Here is a 5,163-nt window from a genome sequence, read left to right as displayed (position 1 = left end):
ACTTAGCCATTGTCCTCAGTGGCAACATGGGCTTGGACTTTACCATGTTCTCAGATGGTGGGGCTCGCTACTTAAAACAGGCTATTCCTCTCTACTCTCACATCTCTGGATCTGTCTCTCCTCATAATGCTCTATTTCCCTTTCTCTTCCATCTGACCATTACATACTTAGACGTTATAGTGGCTCCTACTGCAGGAGGCCACACAGCTGGCAGGTCTCAGGCACTTCATGGGAACAAGATGATCTCTAGTTGTCTAAATCCAGCCTATGTGGCATGGAGGTTGGTCTATGAATGTCTTTCACAACCCACACTGCCCTGTGTGGCTGAAAGTGGGGTCCTATGCATCTAGCCCTTGCCTGTACCATACATGTGAGGACAGGTATATGGGTTTCTTTCCTGCCTGCAACATACTCTATCATGGTAAAAAGCAAGTCTCTGGATATCTTTCTCTTCCTTTGAAACTCAATTTTTAACTGATAAAATAAAGAGGTAAGAGATAAGAAATAGCTCCAGACTTGGAGAATTGTATTTTATCAGAGAGAAGTTCTAAACTTAGACAAACCAAATATTTTCTAATAGGCACACAGCTTGCATTTTTTTTTTGTGGGGAGGCAAACAATAAATCAAATTTTCAAAACTGTAAGCTAATATGCTCTTTGCTCTAGAGAGAGAAAGCATTTCTATCTTTCAAGTCTGCAATAGACAAATGTTCTTCAACTTATGATAGGGTCAAGCCCCAGTGAACCTTTCTTAAACGAGACATCAGAAGTCACAAATGCACTCTCTATCCTTCACATTCACATAATGGACTAGCAACACAGCCAGTGCACACATTTTTTTTTTCTGACTGTACAGCTGACAATGGGCAACTGGTCGTAATCACTTCTAGTGATACAAAAGGTTATTGCTGTGTATTGGTAGCCTAGAAGAGAATCAAAATCCAAAGTCCAAGTAAGGTTCTTTTTATCTGGGTGCCTGCTATGTTTACATCGTTGTAAGACTAAACTAACAGAAGTTGTCTGTGATCTTACGTAGTCTGGATATACTCACAAGATCAATTACTTCACATTCCTTAGGTGATAGTTATGTTTCCTCATTCATGTACAGCGATGATGTCACTGCCTATCATAAAAATTGTTGTCCAAATTACAAGTGTTTGTGTAGCATAAATATTAGAGGTTTATTACTTAGTGTATTGGTTTCTTTTCTGCTGTTGTAACAAACACCATGAGCAAAGACATTTGAAGAAGAGTTGGTTATTTTGGCTTATGGCCCTAAAGTGATAAGAGTCCATCAAGGCAGGAAAGCCTGGCAGCAAGTGGCAGTCATGGCACCTGAAGTAGAAGCTGGGAGCTCGTATCATGAAGAAAAGACAATGAACTGAAAATAAGACGAGGCTATAAACACTCAGAGCCCATCCATAGTAATGTGTTCTTCTAAGCGATGCTCCAACCCCCAAAAGATGCTCAACCTCCATAAACAAAAGACCAGCTGGGACCAAGCACTCAATTATCTGAACCAGTGCCAAACATGCTCTTCAAACCACCAACTTACTACAGATTAATAATAGTATCAACATATCATTTATTGCATTTCTTTTTAAGATATGGTTCATTTGTAGCAAATAATATACAAAGACAATAACAGGTACTCATTTGTTCAGTAAATATTCACATATTTCTAGATATTTTTAGTATTTGAAAACAAACTAGATGCACACAAATTTAACACTCCTATATATTATTAAAACCTATACCTGTTTTCCATATTTCTCTATTACTCCCTATATTCAGATTATTTAATGTGTTTTATATAGAAAACTTGGAGGTAAATAGATCAGTCCTCAGGGTTAAAGACAGGCCATCACTGTGTACTACTTAATCCTCATGTTTTTTTAGAGAGACCTATGCCTGGGTGTTATGTATTGGCCCCTCAAACACTTCCACTGTGTTCAATTCTTGAAATAATTATAATACCATGTGGGTTGTATTCTATCATAAAAACCATGTGATCCCGTTGCTGTTTTTGAATATTTCTTCTGCCCTTCCCTTATTATGTGTTTAGAAAAAGAACAGCAGTTGACTGGAAACCTATATACTTCTCTTAACCTGATCTAGACAGCTGTCCTATATAAGTATCCTTCACTTTTATCTACAAAAAGAGCAAAAGTGTCACTGTTTGGTAATTAGAAAAGCTATTCAGATGTTTTGTGTCAATGTTAAGCCAGCCCTAGAGTTTTTCCTTCATCTAGTATATGAAATTAGAATAAGGTTCAAGAGGTATTATTGTCTCTTGGCCACAAGAGTCAAGTCTGGAACAGTAAAATACATCCCAGATCTATCAGATTAGGAAATGAGGTTGCATGCTGGAGATCACTGACTGCTCTATAGAGGACTGGCTCATCAAATGAAAGGTAGACTTGAGCAGATAATTATTCACAGAGACTCCAGGCAGATAGGAATGGCAAAGGATGACAGTACCTTGCCAGGGAGTAAAACAGAGGATGTAAAGATAGTAGCTTCTGCTCGTAATGAACTCCTGACGGTTTGATTGAAGAATATATGCCCTGCTCATTAAAAGTGAGCCAAGAAGAAAGTTTTGATTTGCACCTCAGTGATTAAGAAAGTTTAGAAGAAACCTCATCAATTCCTCATCTATTAGAGTCATGAAACATGAAACTTTGCCACAGCACAAAGTTACAAAAGGCTTTCTTTAATTGGGATTTTTCTGACACAGATACTATTAGCGGCATTTCATTTTTAAATATATATATATACATATATTTGTTCTAAGCAATAATTGAGAAATATCATTAGTGTTCTCAAACTTATTGAAAAACACACACCCTTTCATATACACACACCAAATCAGGATCTGAATATAAGGCCACCAATTCCAAGTAGATTTTTCTAATGATATATTGTCCAATTCACCCCATGTAGAACACGCCATCAGTTTTGCATGTATGATCTATTTAGATCTTATTTGCTACAGGTCCCATCTCATTTTGTCTGGAGAGGAGGTAAAAATCAGCAGAATGTGTTGCTGAGACATTATTCCGAGTAGTCCTGTGCCTGAAACATCATCACACAGCTGTCCTTTGATCTGGCATAATGTCCTCAGGTACTAACATTCCTCTCTTTTCTTTCCAAGATATCTTCTTTGTTTAGTTTCCAACTAAACATTAAAAAATTTGCCCTTTCACCTTCAGATCAATTTTCTCACTAGTCACAGTATTCATTATCTTTTCTGATTTTGTTCAGTCAGTTCTTCTCAGCTGAGGTTCTGCAACTCCCATCACTGCCCTATAGAGTTACACTCTCCCATTGACCCCTTGTTCTTTCATAAAGGTCTGGACCACTTTATTTTTTATGATGCTGTTTCATCATAAGTATTGTCCAGCAAAGAATTCTTTTTGGAACTTCACATAAATATAATCTCAAAATCTTTTTGACATCTGACACTTAGATCCTAGCTTAGTTATGTAATAATTCTCAGTATGTGCCTTGCAGCCCTTTGGATTTTCCCAGTGTTATTGTGATGTTTATGCCTAACAGAATCTAAACTTCTTTTTACTATTAAGTGGAAGAAGAACAAGTCAGAAATCTGAGTCTTACTTTCTTGGCTTCTGTGGGGTGTCCAGTCTCAGGAAATCTGGCAAGAACTTTAAAGGATTGACTACATGGAGTTCCAGAAAAAAAAAAAAAACTTCCAAAATCTACACTTTGTGTGTGAGTATTACCACCAGCTGCATAAGTTCATTACCTTCTGCTGTTCCTCAAAGCAGTACAGTGTTGGCTCACCTTTCCTTTTCTTTAATGAAGTCAGGTGTCTCAGATATTTTCTAGGAAAGCATCACAATATGTTATATTTTGAGTCCCCATTGGTGCAGAAATTAAGGAGACTTTAGCAACCCTTTAGTGCCTCTTTCACAGTGTTTCTTCTTAGCTCACTCATCTCTAGCCCCAGGAGCCATATGCAATGGGCAGTAGTATAGCAAAGGGTTCAACTACAGAGCTTTTCTTCTTCCCACTAGCAAACCACCTACTAGGCTTCCAGAATGACTTCTTAGATACCTGTTTACCTTGGGTATTCTCAAACTTGCCTTAGATGTGGGTCATGAGCCTAACACACCATTTCAGAACATTGCAAATGAGAACTTCTAAGTCACATAGTGTGATTCTAAGGTCAGCTTAATTTTTATAACTAAGATAAAAATGTTAAGGAAAATACCTTTATTTGACATTTGTTTGCAAGTCATTTATATGTCAAATATGACTATTGTTTTTTTTCTAATTTGGTAGGATTAATAGAAGTGTTCATCCATATTTGTAAAAAATATGATCTATAATTAACTGTGACATATTTTGAAGATTTCAGAGGGAGTTTGAATTTAGCTCAGTGAGACAGATTTGTATATAAATGTATTGACAATTTGAAATTGAGATGGAGATTATACCATTTAACACACCCTTTTGAGTAATTCTGATTTTCAGTACTAGTATGTTTGATAGAAGACTTGAGCCTTCTCAGTTCTGATCCTTTGAATCTGTACTCATACAAAGCTTCATATGTCAATCTTTTGAAATAATATGATATGATAAATGAATGAGTTCTTTGTATGTTTTAGTTATTATTTCCAGTGTTTTAATATTGTTGGATTCCCTCCACCCTAGAGGAAGACTGACATCAGTATGCATCAATTGTACAAATGGGCGAGGGCTTCTCCCTTGACCTTAGTTAATGAACTAAGGATTCATGCCAGAAATGCCATCTATGTGAGGTCGGAAGAAGACAGGGAAGAACATATCTGGATATAGGAAGTGAAAACTTCCCTATATTCTAGGTTTTGTGTGAAACTTCTATTCAGTGATAGAATCAAAATTTTCAACCATGCTAACAATAATTGCTTAAGATCACCTATCCTCACCTTCCCAGATACTTTCCGTTACTTAGGACTCTTATCAGAAACTCCATGTACAGTAAAAGATGTACTAACATCCTTGTGAAGTGATAGTCACCCCGAGATTAAAATTTTATAAGACTAACCTGTACAAGGCAACTCTAGAGCTACCTATAATTACATTTATATATTTTTAAACAATGACTGAAAAGGAACTGGGGAGGTTGCTTAGTCAAAATTACCTTGCAAGCAAATGATC

The sequence above is a fragment of the Arvicanthis niloticus genome, chromosome 7 (genome assembly GCF_011762505.2).
Source record: "Arvicanthis niloticus isolate mArvNil1 chromosome 7, mArvNil1.pat.X, whole genome shotgun sequence".
Taxonomy (NCBI): Eukaryota; Metazoa; Chordata; class Mammalia; order Rodentia; family Muridae; genus Arvicanthis; species Arvicanthis niloticus.
Note: the sequence above shows the minus strand (reverse complement) of the source record.